We start from the raw sequence: 19,923 nt of genomic DNA on the forward strand, positions 1-19,923 counted from the left end.
CACCAATAAAATCCCCAAAAGCATCCCTTAGACGTTGAAACCCCAGAGGAGTCGTGGCCGGCAGGACCGCATCATCTGCGTACTGTAGTACCGGAATGGGGCACCCATCCACTTGTGGGACATCAGCATGGACAGTTTGCAAAGTCTGATCCACCCCATTAATAAATAAAGAAAATGAAATGGGGGCTAAAACACAACCTTGTCGAATGCCACGTTTAACTGCAAAATTATTCGTGCATTCTCCCAGAGAACCGTTGCACTATAGGGGAGCCCCACTAAAGGCTAGGGAGAAGAGGGGAAAGAACCAGAGACCACTAAATATGCTCCCTCATAGCCTATCTATTCCTTACATCAAGGACTTGCTCTCTCTTGCATATAATCACAACAGTGACACTTGACATTTAAATTGTCATTACTTTTATTATTTCATTGCTTTATATATTTTATAACATTTCACTTTTCTTTTTATGTATATCTTTCTTTCATTCAAATAGAAAAAACTGATTATGAAAATTTGTACAAAAAACAAAATCATCAAAATAATTACATAAAATTTCACATGCACAAATCCATTTAATAGAAAAACAACCCCTGGACTAACTTCAATAAATACATCCATATCACAGCCATTCGAACACATGCATACTCTCACAAACTTCATACAACCAGCATCTGAACAAGGTAGAGGTTATGTGTGACGCAGAAAACCTCCACAACCAAATAGATTTTTAAGTTCAGAGAACAAGGCTCAACATAAGGTCGACGCGCGTTTCGGCAGTATATGAAGAGTAGTTAGACCACCTTCATCAGGACCTTTCCAGATACCCACATCAATATCACAGCAACCAGGGGACAGGGTCAAAGGATTTATGGAAAATTGACAAATGGCAGCTATTCATATAGTCTCATTATAAGCGAAAGAATCCTCCCTATATTTCCAAGGCAAGTTCCTTAGCAAATGCGTAGTTTCAATATGTATTAGTCCTGGGGCCCAATGCGCGAGGAAGCCAAGCTTTTTCCAAAAGTTGTTGATGGGCAAGACCATAGAAGACCTTCTACGTTTTCTTTCATCAATTTGTATTCCTCAATCGATTTTTTTCTTCCCCCACTTATATCTGTTAGAGTTTCAGAGTGGTTACACGACTCGTGCGTTCTGCTTCTCAAAGTACGGATGTCTGCACACGATGGCCCACAGTTCTCCAATTGAGAACCATAATTGCTTACCAAATTCTCATACAGTCTGGCCAGGAAGCTCACAATTGGTCTAGAGCAGTGGTCTTCAAACTTTTTTGCTCGGAGCCCCCCAAAGCAAAATGTTTTGGAGTCGGGCCCCCCTGCAAAACTTTATGACAAGGATCGGAAAACAGGAGATGCAGGGCTGAGCGCAGAGGCAGAGCTTTTGAGATCATATCATGGATACGTTTTTTTTGTGGCTCATAATCCACAATAAATGTGAAACATATAATAGGGAAAATCATCAAACAATAACAGAAATTGACTAAAAACTGTTCTCTCCATAATTTGGTTATTGTGAGCCCCTCACACTCCTGGGCTCCAATGCTACTGCACTTACTGCACTAATGATAGCTGAGGCCCTAAGTAGAAGTCTACCCTTCTCTGCCTCTTTCACAACTTACCGACCATGGCCATCACTCCAATCTTGAATCAGGTTATCCATCCCTTTTTTGGTTTTTGGAGGGAGGACCTGGCCCGAGGGCATTGGAAAACTTTACAAAAGCACCATATACATTACACAAACACTATTTCATATTCATTCATCATATTTTTATTTTTATTTTAGGCATTGGACGATTAAGCGATTTGAGTTGTGCTGACATGAGGACCTGAACTAGGTTCCAAAGTAGGCAGCTCTCGCCATTAGGCTACAACTCCTCCCTTTCAGAAAAAAAGAGCTCCTGCGTGTTGCCCCCACCTTTTTGCAGCAAAGGTGCTCTCATCTCTATATGAAAGGTCCTTTTCAAAGCTTGACTAGTATGCTTTTTGCTATATTTGGGTATTAAACCGGTATTAATGAGGTGAAACCTATGCCCAGATAGTTTTTACCAAATGTAAAAATGACAAAACAACAAAATAAATGTATGACAAAATGTGCTGTATAACATCACATAATTTTCCTTTTCTTGCCACATAATTTAGTCAACCCTGCCACATAATTTGGTCCTCCCCTGCCGCATAATTCCGGTGAGCCAGGCTTTAATTGGCCTCATGACGCTGGACCCTATGCAACTGGTTAAGCAACACACACAAAAGCTGCTGAGGAGCTAATATATGCTCTAACTGTTGGAGTCAGAGTGCTTTTTACCACAGGCATGGAAGTTGTAGCTCTATAAATACACTAGTTACTTTTTCCCACTGTAAAAACCAGGATTCAAATCGGCGACTCTCTGGTAAGACAGAAATCTGCAGTTATTGCTTTAGCTAACTGAGGTTTATAACGTAAGACAGTATATTTTCAAAACATTTGTTTCATTTGCTTTGTTTTTTCATTTATTGTGTGTGTCTGAAGACATGTGGTCTAGGGGCACCCATACCAAGCAAGGTAGTCCAAAGAGTGAGGTGATCTACTAGATCAAAAGCGCTGCTCAAGTCAGTGAAACAAAGATATAATCTTCCACCTTTGGCACGAGTATACTTGCCTATAAGCAGGTCAAGATTCACGCATTGCTCGATAGACCCTAGGGCTTTCCGGAAACCAAACTGCGCAGGTGAGAGAATTGAACAGTCCCTGCCCATTCTTCTAATCTTTTCAGTAATATCTTGCTCATCACTTTAACAGACGAGTCTAACAATGAAATTGGTCTGTAATTTTTGGGGTCTGATTTATTGCCCTACTTATGAATATGAGCTATGATAGATGCACCCCAAGTAAGAGCAGGAGTTGATTCTGCAGCCATATTAAAAACTCTAGTTATAATTGGTGCCCATAAACTAACATTTTGCTGAAAAACATCCACTGGTACCCCATCCAGGCCCGGTGCTTCCCCCTTTTGCTTTCATTCAGTGCCCAAACCACTTCCTGTAAGGTATTTATTTATTTGAAAGATTTTATATAGCGCTGGCTAGACCCGGAAGTATCAGAGCGCTTTACATGAGTATCAGACCATAGTTGCAGGTTACATCGTTACAAAGGTTACACAGTTATTCGAGCATAGCTACATAGTTACATGTTCAGTCGAGACAAACAATAAGGGCATATGCGTAAGGGAAAAAGCAGGCAAGGGGAGCGATTCAGTGGGGAGGGGGTAGGAGATGGGGAAGTAGACAGCGAATGAAGGAGGGAAAGAGGAGGGGGAGGGTGAGAGACACAGCATGAAAGAAGAGGGGGGAGGGTGACGGGGGCACAAACCAGTAGACAAGTAAAAGCTGCGTCCAAAGTCCAGTAAGCTGTGATCCCAGGGGAAGTGATATCATTCCCCCAACTCAGATGCAAGAGGCTCCCTTTACACAGTGGACTCTCTCAGAGGGGTCTCTGAGACTCCAAGGCCTACCTACTGGATCCTTCCCCAACAAGGGGAGAGGGAGTGCTTTGGTAAGGGGCGCCACACCATGCCTCAACTGTGAGTGGTTCCCTTGACGCTGTGGACTCTCTCAGAGGGATCACTGAGACTCCAAAGTAAGAATATTAGATCTTTCTCCAACAGGGGAGAAGGAGTGCTTAGTCAAAGGGCAACAAGGGACAGGGGGCTAGGAGGCGGGTCGGAACTGGCAGGTCAACAGAGGGGGAACAAACGGCAAAAGAAAATCGCATTAATTACAGAAAGATAACACCTACAATACCCGGATAAATTAGCGATCCAGAAAAAGACAGGATCCACTAAAGGCAAGGGTTAGGGAGAACAAAGGGAGGGAGTCAGTGAGTTGAAGAGTCTCACTAGGAAGATCCATGTTAAGCTTGGTAGATTTCGCTAGGTCGTGGACCATTTCCAGGTTCCTGAGTATCATGTCCATTATGCTGGTACCTTCACCTTTAATATCCAGAGGTAACGATGGATTTATCAACTGGCCCCTTTTTGCTACAGGGGGATTAAAGATACTAGTGAAGTGCGCCACCCATGCCTCGCAGGTGACATGCCAGGAAGTCAGGAAGGGAATCATCCTTTAAAAAAGACGAGTTAACAGTGTCCCAAAAATAACTTACTATCCCTTATCTCCGCCGCTTGAGTCAGTTTTGACCAGGCTATTTCCTGCAATTATTTTTTCCTTGCTAGAAGTACCTCTCTTTGTTTAAATCTAAGAGATTTAACCAGTAGGCTATCTCTAGGTTGTTTGAGGGTCTTTTCCATTGTCCATATGTATATTGAAATCTCCCAGAATAAGGCAGTTGTTGTATTTTAAGTCCAGGGAGGTGGTGGCTGTATTAAGTGTAGTAATAAAATTTCCAATTGCACCGAGAGGTCTGTAAATCAGAAAACCAGCTATGCTATGAATGGGGGGATAAGGTACAGCGGAAGCCTAAGGACTCTGCACCCTCGATGTTTTCCATTGGGATGGGAGAGCAGTCTAGTTTTTTATTGTAAATTATGGTGACACCGCCCCCCTTCCCACTCAGTCTGTCCCTCCAAAGGATTTTATAACCCGTAGGAATGGCCGAGGTGATAGTAGGGTTGGAGGCTTCAGACAGGCAAGTCTCAGTGAGAAATAAAAGATCAGGCTGTTCGTCTCAAAGTAGGCCATAAATGTGTGGTTCATGCTTTTGCATAGAGCAACAATTTAAAAGGGTAGCCTATAAGTCCTCTGTTTTCTTATTGTTTTTACACTTATTGTTGCGTGGGAGGATCTTGGGTGCGAGTTTCCTGGGCTGGAGGAGAGACCAGTTGCACTTATTGCATCGAAAGTCTACCTCCAAGCTCATATCAGCCGCTGTACACTGACATAATGGTAGCTGCCTAAGGCTAAGCAGTTTTCCCTATTGTAATATAGTGGAAGAAACTCACCAGAGGGGAACTGGGCAGCATGGCTGGCGCCGGACACCGCCGCGAAGCTGACGGGCGCAGACGGGCTTGTCTATTTGCATCGGGAATATATAGGCTAATGCCTGTGATGCAAACTGGATCACTAACGCAGCTGAGGAAGCAGAAACTGCGTGGGCGGAAGTGAGGAGCCCGGTAGTAGCCCCAGCCCTCCGCACAATCTGTGTATAATCCGTGGCGGACCAGGACTGGAGGAAAAGCGAGATGCGAATTGGAGCAGCTAAGGAGGTGTAGGCAAGCAGAATCAAGTAAAGTGCAAGTGCGCATAGGTAGGAGAAATTGTTAAAAAGCACAGAGTAATTCAGCCCCACATATACAATTTAAAAAGTATTAAAAACCTAGTAGCAGGGCAGGAAACACTAAATCCTGCCACTGTCAGTTGTGTGCGTCCGTTTGCAGCGGGACTATATAGGCTAATGCCTATGATGCAAACTGGATCGCTACCGCAGCTGAGCAAGTGAAAACTGTGTGGGAAACAGGGACTCAAATTGGATCATAAATTCAAAGCTGTTCTGAAAAGGGGCCCCCAAAATATGTTTGGCCCAGGGCCCCCAAAATCCTTAAGATGTCCCTGAGTGTGTGCAGTGTGCAGTGAGTCACTGTACTGCTACTGCAGTAGCCCGTGATCTGAGGAAGACCCCCGTGGCTCTGCGGATCTTTTCATATTCACTCAGTGATATGAAGCCCACAGGACCTGCTTGCATTTCTGACCGGCGCAGCGCTGCGTTTCCGATGCCAGGGTTTGAGAGAAGCAGCTTGCGCTACCCCTGCCTCCCTTCGGATACCTCTGCCCTGTAAAACAGCGCTGTGCAGGCCTCTGCACACGGGCGTAGAGCTGGGACGCGCACCTCCGTGGCAATCACACCGCAGCCCACAAACAGGGCACAAGTCCTAACAAGCATTGGCATAGCCAATAGGTCTCGCTTTTGGGACCTTATAAGTATTTAGTTATGCAGCACAATATCCTCCGTGCAACAACATCAACTGTTGCATGGCTAAACACTTATACGGTCCCAAAGGCGAGACCTATCGGCTATGCCAATGCTTGTTATTAGGAATGGCTGGTGTTGAACTGAAAGTGAGAAGACAGGAAAATGAGAGCAACAAGCAAAACTAGATTTCATGTTCTGACAGCACTGTCTTTAACCTGGCTCTAGAATTCCACCCCATGATTCCAGGCCCCTTCGTATTGTCATTTAAAGGGACCATCGTGTGATGTCGCGGTGTCTCTCAACGGCGCAAAGCAACACTCTGGAATGCTTATTGTTGGTGGTTGTTAGCGACGCAGGGCTGGGCAAAGAGAAATGTTTTTATATATATTCTAAACGGCCCCTTTAAACGTCTGCTTCTATTTGTATGTAACCTGCATGGCATTTTAATCACATCTGCGTTTTGGTCGTGATACAGGAGCACATCCCGCTCCCTCACTCCAAAAATAAAAAATAAAAAATGACACATCATTGATGGCTTGGCACAGCCGAATTTTTCACAGTACTTCATTTTCACTTCAGGGTTTCATTTCGTGCAGGTTCCATTGCAACTGAAACAAACATTGCACTTGCCACGAGACATGAAGAAAGGTGCGTCTGGCATCACCACTTTGGAAGCATCGCTGGTTCTCACAAGGATTTATGAGCATGTCACCATGACCATCTCCTCATTGCCTTGCATTCCACGGTACTTTTTTTTTTTGTTTTTGTTTTTACAAGGGTGCTAATTATTTTTTTGTATTTATACTTTTTGTAAATGACATACATTGTCTAAAAAAAAACAAAAAAAACTTGTAGCATACAGAGTGCAAGAGAGTGAAATCCGCCTGACAATACATCCCATATCATTCACATCATCGTCAGTCATAGTATTACATATTAACAAAAAACAATCATGTGTAACTGCTCAAGCTGACTAGCTTTAAGACAGTTCACCAGGTAGAGCCAGTAGTCTCGAGGTTTGGAGCCAGTGGGCAGTTCTTCCTCATATGTTTTCAGGGTGTCGTTGCAGTAGGCCACATCCTTAAGCCATTGCTTGGTTGTCTGTGTTGCCTTGCTATTTCAATGCATTGAAATTCTCCGTTTAGCTAGCAGGAGAGAGATCATACAAAATCTACGCTTCATTGCCCGTACATTCTTAAGCAGCCCCAGAAGACATGTTTGGATCGTACAATCTATGGGGACTCCTACCATTTTACTCAGTGGATCACCTAGCTCCATCCAATATATTCTCAGTAAGGGGCAGTGCCAGGCCAGATGTATAAAGTCAGCATTGTCGCCACCACATCGTTGACATCGCGCGTCTGCACCGAGCCCATGTTTCTGTGCATTCCACGGTACTTAACAGTGCATAGTCAAGCAGCAGTGGCAGCGACAACCTGCTCGTAATGGTAGGAGCATTAGCAACTGCATCTTGCAAAGCTGTTGCAAGCTTCTAAGAGTCTGATCGAATATACCCACTGTCCTAAGAGCTCTTCGAAGAGCTCCAGTGAAAGGGAGGAAGCGGTATTAGACCCTTTGCCTCAAATGCAAAGTAGTGCTGCAGAAGAGGCCCAGAACATAATAGCTAAATAAGGAATTGTTTGCCTTGAAAGATCCCGCACATTCTCTGCCTCATGGTGCACACACACTTAAAAGAAAATACAAAAAACAGACACAATGCCAACACGGTTATTTCATCTGAACTGCTCCAAATTAAGGCCTGCACATTTTTTATCCCAGCTCCAATTTCGCTATCTCCTCAAAAAACCTCACTTGTGCTCATCTTCCAACCGGGCTTCCTGCGCCTGCTTTACACCGCAGATCTTCACCCAGTGCTCCTCTGGACAAGTTTAACTGTGCCCTGAAAATTCCCAGATGTGTTTAAGAGCATTATATAATTAAAGTTAGGATACATATACTAATGACCACTGACTTTGTAAGTGTGCCTTTTCACTCAAGCGTTATCAATATCTCAGGAGTACATTAAAGACCAGATATTTGTTGGAAGATATGATGATATTTCTCATAGGTGGTGACATCAGCTCCTGGAAGCTGGAATAACCTGGTAAAACACATCTGGTCAGCACTGTTGCCTCAGGTATGTAACGTCCCAACTGTGTCACAGCCAAATGCCAGGGAAATCAAGAAGCTCTATTTGGTGACGTCAACATATGATGGATATAAGCACATTAGACAGCATGAAAACAAAGAGATACGGGGATAGCTGAGAAAATAACGGTGATCAAAATTAGAATTCAGAGAAAACACGTATTAATTGTCACCCATACAAAACAACAATAATAAAGAAAGCGGGCGTCTCTTGAGCCTTAACACTGCAATCATTGGCAACGTGTACAACAACACAGAACTACAGTGGATGTTAAGAAGGCACACATTGTATGCAGACATTGTATGCACAAGATAGAAAGAAAGGAGTGGTGTGGTTTGGCCATATTATGGTATGTCAAGTTTATCTTTTCCTAAAACCGTCTGGGAAGCATAACCACCATTAACGTCAACATCCGAAAGTGGATACAGCGGGAACAGTCTGTTTTTTTCTTGATTGGATATTCACTAGAAATTTTAAAAATGTAAAACATCAAAAGCAAAACAATATAAAAATCAGAACAAGCGAGAACAGAAAATAAGAATAAGAGCGCAAGCAAAAAACACAAGAATAAAACCACCAGAAAAGTTCCATTGTGGGAAAAACTCAATGCTCACTTGATAAGAATTCTTTTCATGAGCTATTGACTTGACCTGAATGTGAAGGCTCGTTTAGCAGATGGTTGGAGTAAGGGTTTTTTCTTTATTTACATAAAAAGTCACAATTTGATTTTGCTAATTGGGGAGGGACAATTGGATTAAGCACTTAAAAAATATCCACTGGTGGCTGCTTCTTGGTGAAATGCAAGAGCTGGGGGGGCAGTGGCGGCAGGCGGAGGTACTGGGTGACTACAAATACTGAACATCCAAGCTATGGCGGCTGTATTACGGGGGAGACTCTTATTTATCGGGTAACTGAAGGCAACTTTAGCCATTAGGACCAAGTATTTTTCAGAAAACACACACACACGGAGTTCTGGCCAGAGTTCTCATTACGTTAGCAGTGCATGTACATGAAGAATAAACATTGAGAATGTTAATAAAGCTTGATTTTACCTATAGCTGGATTCACTTTTATTCCTCACTGGTACAGCATTTCTTCATTCTGACAGTCACCATTGCGGACAACCGTCTTCAGCCCATAGAAAAGAAGCATTGGCCGCGCGCGCAAGTGTCCGCGAGACGCAATCTGTGGTGGGGAAAGGGGAGAAGCGGGAGTTGTATGCGCGCGTGCACGCAAAAGGGAGGAACAAATCCCGGGAGTTGTGTGTGTGCGCGCGTGCGCGCTAAAAGAAAATTTAAAAAAAACACGCGAATGGCAAAGCTGTCGGCTGCGCTCGTGCTCGCGCGCATAACCGCAAGCGCTAGGCCAGCAAAAGCGTGTGGCAGCACTTTTAAAAGACACTTACTAAATGTCTCGCAGGGCAGCGCATGTGCTGGCACAGGCGAGACCTAAAAAGCAGAAGTGGGGGGACGCTCCAAGTTAGGTGGTGTCACCGGAAGTGACGTCACGACAGGAAGTGACGTCATGAAAGGTGGCTTGCTCCATCACACTCATTGCCTCCCCTCGCTCACCCCTTAGGTGCAATTGCATCAGAGAAGCCAGCGCGTGAGCAGCGTTCTGAATGAGCTCCAATCTCGCCCCAGAGAGGCCAAAGAGTGAATGAGTTATATATGGGAAAACAGTGGTTCCAGAGGATAATAGGACAACTATTTAAGCAATGAATATGCACAATTGCAATAGGTATGTAAAGGACCTGGTAATGTCAGAGGGCAAAATGACATTTCTCCACAGTTTACTCAATATAGTATTTTATAAAAAACACAGCGAATAGTATATACACTTCCTTAAGTCAAAAGCGCAAAACTTTGTGCATAGTGTCCCCAAGTGAAAATTGGAACCAAAAAGTGACTGTACAAGGTGAATTATTTTGTAAAGGGTTTCCATAAGTTGTAAAAAACGAGCATTCAAATACACTTTTTTCAACAGCCTAGGTATACAGTGATACAAGCTGGGTGTTGGTCCGTTCTGTGTGCTTGTCGACGGCGTTTCGACCCTTCTTTGAATGTTGGGTCTCTTCAGGACTAACGATGTAGGGACATCTGGATTGTTAAAAGGGCGCAGCCTTTGTGAACGTGAAGTGCCTCAGTGGAAAGTGAAAAAAGAAGAACTCAAGTGAGGACCCAGCCGGGTTCTCACGGTGAGGAAGGCCGGCTTTTACGGATGTGGCTAGGCCGGTGGGCTCTTCAAATGCCTTGCTACAGCCGTAGCGAAGTGCTTCCCATTATGGAGCTTTGTTCGAGATGTTCATCGCACCAGGAGCCCATCCGCACGCCTAGACTGCAGCAGATCCAGGCAGCAGCAGCGCTACACGCCGAGTTTCATCCGCTCGTCCATTTCCAACAATCCACTTGCGGTACTACCACACAGAGTACCCCTGAAAATACTGCTATCTCGAACAAAGCTCCATAATGGGAAGCACTTTCATATATGCATAATATTATAATAGTAATAATGCAGGTAAAATTCCAATCGCACAGATCTCTCGAGTCACTGGGTAAAGGGAGATCGACTAGGCGGCCGTGCGGGCAAGTAACGCCATAATTGAAAGTCCAGCTTTTGTGCAGGGGGGACGGCGTCCACCTGGTAAAAGCCCGGTAAAATAAGTGGGGGGACGCCGTCCACCCGCGTGGTACCCATGACTAGAGCCCTGCCCACAAATATAACACTCTGTAGCACAAGGTGTGGATAAACGGCAACAACTTCTTCATCCGATCTCATTTGGTGTCATGCCATTATATGTGTATTTCTGCTTTGCTATTTAAGTCCAAAACAAAAAGATGCTGCTGATGATGGGACGCCTACTATTCTGAAGGTCATCTTTGCTGCAGCATCTTTTCCTTTTTAGGTGGCGAGTTTTGTGTCAGTGTCTGTTGCTTCTTTGCTTATCATTAACACCGCCGCTTGTCGGAGGGCTGCTTGAGGTTTCTGGCTTGTTGTATATAAAATACGAACAGAGCTGGGCCCACTCCTCTGCATTTTGTAGAGTAAAACACAGTGGTAGAGCTTGGCTGCAGTATAATGTAGTGCTTTGCTGAAGAAGTGCTGTGTTAGTTATTCCATACTGTAGTCTTTTTTGCCATACATATCTTCACTTTGAAAGTTTTCAAATCACTTTATGCAGTCAAGCAACAGCAACCTCCTTGTTAGCCCGGGCTCGCGAGTGCAGGATTCAAAGGAAGTTAAAATAATGGACAAGTTGGCCGAGAGTGGCCGCAGGCCCATCCAGTGTTTGCCCCCTCCTCTCTGCTGCAGGTGGACCTCCCATTCACATGCAAGACCGAAGACTCCCTGACACTACCACCCCTTACTACCTGATGCCATGATGAGACCTCTGTTCATGTTGAGGTTCTGTAGCGATCCGAACCCGTGAAATCGATATCGTAGTACTGACACGATTTTGGTACCAATGACCCGCAAATGATCCATTATATGCATAACAGTGTTTTCGCTACGCAACTAGCATGAATTCACTGAGAAATAGGGCATTCTGTTGTAAAGTCATGGCATCCATTTTAGTTACGGCATCCATTTTGTTTCTTGCCCTCACATAGTCAATGAACGGACGATGACCCCGGCAGAGTCACCTTGTTAAGGACACGTAAGCTCGAGCCCCGAGAAAGGCTGACGCTGCATGACTAGGCAGAATCAAGCTGCCTCCCTTGCCTGAGGCCAGTCCTGCTATACTGGTTCTCGTGTCCGTTGTCCTGACTGAAAGGCCGAAGACGGTAGCCATGCCCGTTTATGATCCATAAACACCTCTTATCCTACTTTTCAATCCTTTGCATCTGGCTCTGCTCCTCTCCTTCTGGGCTTTTACAATGGGGAGGTTACGATTTTTATGATGGGGAGGATCGGGTAAAGAATGGAAAACTGACAAGGGGACCTGATCGAATACCGAAAACCTACGACTAATTATTGTTTGATGTCTATTTACTGTTTATTTGGGATACCGGGTTGGACATGAGAAATATTCATGTAATGTTGCCTAAAGACATTTTCCGTGTATTTAAGGAACAACCCACTTAATGCAATTCGAACAGTCTCGTAGATTCTGCCTCTGTGTGGTTCCTATGACTTCTGTGTCCCTGCAGTAAATAAACCTTGGTCTTTGACGCCACCATCGAGAAGCCCGTGTCTCTGTTTATTTGTGCACCGAGACAGGAGGAACTCAGGGGTCTTTGGGTGTTGTTTCCCTGACACCTCTGGACTCTTAAAAGTCCAGAACCTCAAATTGGCGCCCAACGTGGGGCGACGTCATCCGGTACCGGTCCAAAGCCTGAAAAGTTCGAGAAGTTTCGTGTGAAGATTCCGGAGGGAGGTACCCCGCTTCATCGATCCCTGCATGTCGTAAAAGTGGCCCGACGATCTCTTCCACGAGGGTTCCCGTTCCCAGACGGCTACAGAGGACCGCTGCCCTGACTGTCGCCCTGTCTTGGACCAGAGGTGCAGACCTTAGTACGGCGAGACGTAGACGGGTTCTCCTTGGTGACGTCTTCCACATTTCAGTTAAGTATTAAGTGGGTTACGCTCAGTTTGGTTGTTCCTTGTTGCTCCGGTTTAATTCGTAGATTATCATTGGTTGCTCTTGTTTAGATAATCTTTGTTTTGGTATTAGTTCATTTTTGGTAGGCCTAAGTTCTTTGCGCATTTTGGTTGGAATTTGTCTTTGTTTGTCATGACTACCAGTAGTAATTGTTTCCTGTCCTGGTTACGTTGCAACGGGGATTCCCGGTTGGAGGATTCGTGTTCGGTTCCTCCGATTGGAACTCCTACATATGAGCTCTATTGTAAACATGGTGTTGGTCCTATTACGTATAATGAAGTATGGGTCCGTTATACCAGAAAAGATGGTGTCCTTAGTTGGCCACCGCATGGTAGCTTCGAAACTGAAATACTAGACAATCTAGAAATGAAGTTGTTTAAGAGAAAAGCCCGGCCGGCAATGTTTGATTCTTTTCGCGTATGGCGCAAAGAAGCCAAACAGAGAGAAATTAGGAAGACGAAGAAAGAACAGAAAGAGAAAGGGTTGACTTTAATGGAGTCTGCTAGGCAGCTGCATGTCAACGAGACTGAGAAAGCAATGGAGATGGCGAATAGAAAATATAATTTGGCAATTGATAAATGTTACCCTGTATTGCCATCTTGTCCTACTAAGCCGATGGAGGATCATGAAAAGGATCCTCTGTTGTCTTACCTGTTGAATTCACCTCCACCGTATGCACAGGGTATTACAGTACCACAGTTACTACCTGTTGTACAGCCAGCTGCTGGTCAGCCTGGAGTAGTTGCTCCACTTCCTTTGATTCCAGCACCTGTCCTTCCCGTAGTTAATGTTCCTTCGGCACCCCCTCTTCCTGGGTCGCCTGCTCCGCCTTTGCCTGTCGTTACGCAAACTGCTTTACCTGCTACTCCCACCCTTACTATTTCATCTGCTCCAGCTGCCCTATCCCCGAACCCTATGAACATTCTGACTCCGCTTTCCGTTCGTCGGAAAATAACCGACTCTGTAACTAATATCTTAACTCCTCTCTACAGGTCTTTAATTGGGACCCCCGTTTCTGACTCTATACAGAGACGTAGCCAGCTTCCTGGTCCTCAGGAACGAGACATGTTAGATTCGACCGCTCTTAGGTGGATGTCGAAAGCTGTGAAGTATGATGCACAAAGAGTGTTAGATACTTTTATGCAATGGAATGAACCAACTCAACGTTATGTTTTTGACGTGATGTGTTCTCTTGTGCGTGAAGAATGGGAAGATGATGACTTAGATTCTGTCCCCTCTGATCTGATAAATATTCAACAGAAGTTCGCCGCAGGAATGGTGATAGGTTCAGGAGTAAGGGGAGCGATAGAACTGATTTTAGCTTATAGGGATGATTCCCCTCTTCGAGCGACAAGGGACCCTGATGGTTCACCGATTACTAGGAAAAGACGAGGTCAATATCCGATGAGGGAAGTTCCACCGATATGGCGTGATGCAGTTCAAGCTGATGCGGCTAATGGTATTGCAGCTGCCCCGGCACAATTCCAGAGAGTATGGATACACATCCCTTGGAAACGGGCCGAAGTATTAGCAGTAAAACAGGCATTGCCAGACCCACGTAAAAATCCTGCTGGTTATTACAAAGAGTTAACGCAGACAGTTCAGGCGTGCGTCATGAATTTGGCAGACATTGAAATGTTATTTGGTAATGTAGTGCCACAGCCTATATGGGCCAAGATTCGGCAAGAGAACCACCCAGTCGCCTTAGGAGGTGATTGGCCAGCTTTTGTAGCAGCAGATGCGCAACAAGTTGGCGGTGCTAAACCTGAACCTCTGATTGCTGCCTTACCTGGCAGAATAATTAATCTGATGAAAACGCTGATGCCAGCGTTACGAGTTAATTGGGATAAACTATCGGCATGCAAGCAAAAGAAGGACGAAAGCGTCTCTGACTTTTTCACTAGATTTGAAGAGACCTTCGTAGACCACAGTGGGCAAGATATGAGTACTGAGGGAGGCCAGAGGTTGTTTGTCGACAAGTTCGTGTTTAATTTACTACCTGAGCTTAGTAACAAGTTAAAGGATTCTGAAAGTGCATGGGCAGTGTCGACGACAGCACAGATACTTGCAACTGCTCAGTATTACGAGAATAGAGAGAAAGAAGAGAAGGAAAAGTCAGAAAAGAAAACGAAAGATTTAAAGACTAAAGTTCTTTTGCAACAGGCGTATCCGCCTCGCTCGAATCAGTCAGATTCACAGCAGCGACCCCAGTTTCAGCAACAGCCACAATTCCAGCAAGGGACGTCCCAAAGATTTAATTATGCTTTTTCCCGACAACAGTTAGCATGGAATCAGTGTGCCTATTGTAAAAAGGAGGGCCATTATAAGAATGAGTGTCCGGTACTGCACGCACAGGCTAGTGGTGTCCCGGCTCAGAGAGGTACTGTTGGGTTTATGCAAACTCCTAGAGGTAGAGGACGTGGTACAACGACACCACAGGCTGATCGCCAATCGAATTATTTCGATCAGCGAAATGCACAATCTGCGCAACCAGGTAGATCTCCACAGTATCATGTTGAAGATTATTATGATCATAATGAAGAGATTCAGAGAAGCGAGTACTAGGACAGCCACAGGCAAAGAGAGGGAGTAGTATCAGTTCCAGTTGATCAGAGTGGACCTTATGTCGCAGTAGTTACATCAGGCGTGGTCGAACCGTTTCTGTTGGATACTGGTGCGGCGAAAAGTTCAATTATGCATGCGAAACTCCTTGGCGCACCTTTGTCTGGCTTAATGAACACTTCAGTAGGTTTCTCAGGCGCCCCTGTTCACAATCCTGTTTCTAGTCCTTTGCCAATATCTGTTGGGCCATGCGAACTAGAAGCACCCCTTATTCTAACAACCGGTTGTAATGAGAATCTGCTTGGTTTAGATCTGTTGAAACGCCTACATGCGACACTGTACTGTTCTCCTTCGGGAGTACAGCTCACATTAGGCAAAAGAGTAATCTCTCTAATGTATATGTCGATGGATAAGCTCCCACCGGAGCTGCGTTCTCTCCCTGATACTCTTTGGGCAACTGGTCCTAACGATGTAGGCCTCTTGGAAATTCCCCCTTATGTGGTAAGTCTGAAAGCGAATGTTAAATTCCCACGAATCCCACAGTATCGGATTTCGAATGAAGGGGAACGTGCACTCTTGCTGATTGTGAAAGACTTGATACAGAAAGATGTGATTGAGGAAACTAGAGGAAATATCTGCAATAGTCCTGTTCTACCGATTTTGAAACGCACTGACCCGTCCAAACCTCCAATCTACAGATTTGTGATTGACCTCAGAGAGGTTAACAAAATAGTGATTCCGCAGTTTCCTGTGGTCCCAGATATCACTGCATTATTAACGTTGATTCCTGCCTCAGCCTCATGGTTTACAGTGATCGATTTGAAAAATGCATTTTTCAGCATTCCGATAGCCGAGGAAAGTAGAGACATTTTTGGTTTCTCCTTAGGAGGTCGCAGTTTCAGATTCAAGCGCGCTCCACAAGGTTATTGTGAGAGCCCTTCAATTTACAGTCAAGCATTGAAGAGTCAATTAGATGCTCTTGTACTTCCTCCTGGTGTTGCTCTGATCCAATACGTAGACGATCTTTTACTGGCTGCTGATGACAAGGAAACCTGCAAAATAGCTACAATTTCTCTATTACGTCATTTGTCAGACTTACATCACAAGGTGTCACCTTCTAAACTGCAATATTGTTGCCAAGAAGTGACCTACTTAGGTCATCTTTTGTCAAAGGAGGGAAGAAGGTTGACCCCAGAGAGAATCAAAGCAATTTCGCAGATGACTGTACCAAGCACACAGAGAGAAGTACGCGCGTTTTTGGGTATTACGTCATACTGTAGGCAATGGATCCCAAATTTTTCTCTCATGGCAAAACCATTGGTAGCCCTGACTGGAAAAGGTGTTCCGAGCCCTTTGCCATGGTCTGACGAATGTCAACAGAGCTTCTCTGACTTACGTGATGCGCTGTGTTCAGCTCCTGTGTTGGGTACTCCTGACTACAGTAAGCCGTTTACACTATATGTCCATGAAAGAGAAGGTTGTGCTTTGAGTGTTTTAACGCAACAATTTGGTGACAAACAGCGACCTTGCGCATATTTCTCATCCACATTAGATCCGGTAGCCAGAGCATTGCCAAGTTGTTTGAGAGCTACAGCAGCAGCTGCAGTGTCTATTCGACAGTCTGCTGGACTAGTCATGAACAACATGTTAGTAGTCATGGTTCCACATGCTGTGGATACACTCATGAATCGAACGAAAACTCAGCACCTCACTAGTGCTAGACTATCAGGCTATGAGCTGACGCTTTTGGCAAGTCACATTCAGATTAAGCGATGCAACATATTGAATCCAGCAACGCTGTTGCCGACTACTCAGGAGTCGAGTGATTCAGAGCCCCATGATTGTTGTTTCAAAACTGAGGAAGAGACAAAAGGTCGGATTGATTTGAAAGATACTCCGTTACTAGATCCAGACGGCACTTTATATGTCGATGGGACGTGTTTTAAACTACAGAATGGTGATGTGACGGCCGCGTATGCAGTTACGACTTTGAGTACGATTGTTGAGACTGCAAGAGTAAGTCAGAATTCTGCCCAAGCTGCAGAATTAATTGCATTAACAAGAGCGTGTGTTTTAGCTGAGGGAAAGAGAGTGAATGTGTTTACTGATAGCCAATACGCCTTCGGCGTAGCACATAGCTTTGGACGTCTCTGGAAAGAAAGAGGTTTTCTCACGTCCCATGGAACTAAGATCCAACACGGACAGTTAGTCAGCGATCTATTGGAATCCCTGACCCTACCGAATGAAGTTGCGATTGTGAAGTGCAGTGCACATCGAAAGATTACGGATGAGGTTGGCCGTGGGAATGCGTTTGCTGATGAGGTCGCCAAAGAAACGGCCAAGAACATGACGAGCCGAATGTACGTTGCAACATCTGCAAGATGGATTGCTGAATCAGGAATGTGTGAGAATACGATTGAAAGTGTGAAAGCAATCCAGAATGAAGCAACTGAAAATGAGAAGAATGAATGGAAGGAGAAAACGGGTAAAATGGATTCAAGTGGATGTTGGGTTGATTTGTCTGAGCAGCAGCGTTGGATGTTACCTGATGCGTATGTGCTCGCAGTAGTCACGATGGCGCATGGAGCGGCGCACATCAGTTCGAAAGGGATCTGTAAAATGTTAGCTCCAGTATGGAAGAACGATGGAATTACTAAGTGTGCGGAAAGAGTGGTGAAGAACTGCATGATATGCCTGATGCATAATCCTGGCAAGGGAACCCCAACCCCAACTGGTCATTTTGCTCCCCCTTCTTGTCCCTTTGAAGTGATTCAGTTGGATTTTATCCACATGGACAGGTGTAACAATCTTAAATACGTCCTAGTGGTAGTCTGTGCCTTTTCAAGATGGATTGAGGCATATCCGTTAAAGGATAACACTGCTATGCCCACTGCCAAAATCCTCCTCAAAGAGTACTTCCCCAGGTATGGTATGCCACGGATTGTTTGGCCGGACAATGGAAGTGAGTTTGTAGGGAAAGTTATGAAGAGTGTGTGTACGGGTCTCGGTATTAACCAAAAATTTCACAGTGCGAATCACCCACAGTCAGCGGGTTTGGTTGAAGGGTACAATGGCACTCTGAAACTGAAACTTGCTAAAATTCAAGCTTCCACTGGTCTATCTTGGCCAGATGCACTGCCTTTAGCTCTATTGTCCACCAGAGCGACTGTACACTCTCGAGTAGGGCTTAGCCCATATGAGATTGTGTTCGGTCGTCCTGCTAATGTTTGGGGAGTCCCTAGGCCAAAGGAATTCAAACAGATTGAATACCCGATGTTGATTGATTATCTTTATGATCTGACTGCTAAATTAAGCCTTATTCATCAACAGGTATTCGAATCCTTGCCTAAACTGCCAGAGAGTCCAGGCCACACGTTGAAACCAGGCGACCAAGTTGTAGTACGGAACTTTGAACGAACTCGGAACCTCCAGCCAAGATTCGTGGGTCCGTTCCAGGTACTCCTCACAACAAGAACTGCTGTACGCCTAGCTGGAAGGAAGAATTGGGTGCACACTAGCCATACGAAACGTGTCCCTCTCCCACTTCCCTATGACAACTGGGTTAGACAGGGATTTGGCGTATCCGAGACAGAACCTGTTCCTAGGCACATCCCTTTCAGTGATGCAGAGTATATAACGGACCACCCACGAACTGAAACACAGAACTTTGACACCTCAGCAGGAACCGCTCCTTTGAATCTTGAACCGAGTATTGTACAAAGTGAACATTTGTCACCTGTGGAGTCGAACATTTCCGCACCTGTAGACCAGCTATTTCAAGATCAGACAAGATCCGGAAAGTACAGATATAATCTACGTTCTCATGTTATGAACTAATGACATTGCATAATTACCTTTCTGTTTGAAAACTGTTTTGATCTTACTGCATTCCATTCAGTCAGGAAGTTTGCTCAAAATTTTTATCTTTTTGTTTTTATTGTTTCTCTCACCTTGCCGTCTGGGTTACCGTAGGGTCGTAACGTGTGCCTTGTTTTAATTTGCAGGGAATCAGACATAAGGTCGGTTTCTTCTGTCTATCTTGGGAACTCCCAGGGTAAACAGAGGCAAGTTTTTAACAGGTACAAACCATCCGTTGCGAACGGTTGTAGAAGATGGAGCTTCCTGAACTGCGACGGGTTAATGTCATAAATGTGCACAAGACAAAACTATATGACATATATAGCAAATGTTTTCTAATGCAATGTACTCTGACACTTCTGATTGTTTTGATAACTTTGGTAGGCGGAATTATTTTTGGTATTCAGTTGATCTTTACACCTGTTACATCTACAGTATCTCCCCATGTTCCTGTTTCTCCGACTGTTGTTTCTGTTCACTTTTTCCATCCTTTTCCTGCCCACGAGCAAGCTCGACGCTCTGAGTTTATAAATAACACTTTCATTCAGCTCTTGCACCAACATCAACTAGTAGTTAACACAACAAACTGCTGGGTGTGTGGCTTAATACCACATACCATGGACAAGGGCATCCCTTATCTGGTTCTGCCCTTTAGATATAATGGATCATTCTGGGCATTTCAGACCATGTTCGCTTATGCCCTAGAGACCTATCCTCCACGACCTCCGCGTTCCACTCGGTATAACTCTGCTAATAGAGCCTTGGTAAAAGGAATCACTGACATGGTTAGAGATGTCAATAACACTCCGTTCATTCCCAAGGACGAAT

The sequence above is a fragment of the Triturus cristatus genome, chromosome 10, assembly GCF_964204655.1.
Source record: "Triturus cristatus chromosome 10, aTriCri1.1, whole genome shotgun sequence".
Taxonomy (NCBI): domain Eukaryota; kingdom Metazoa; phylum Chordata; class Amphibia; order Caudata; family Salamandridae; genus Triturus; species Triturus cristatus.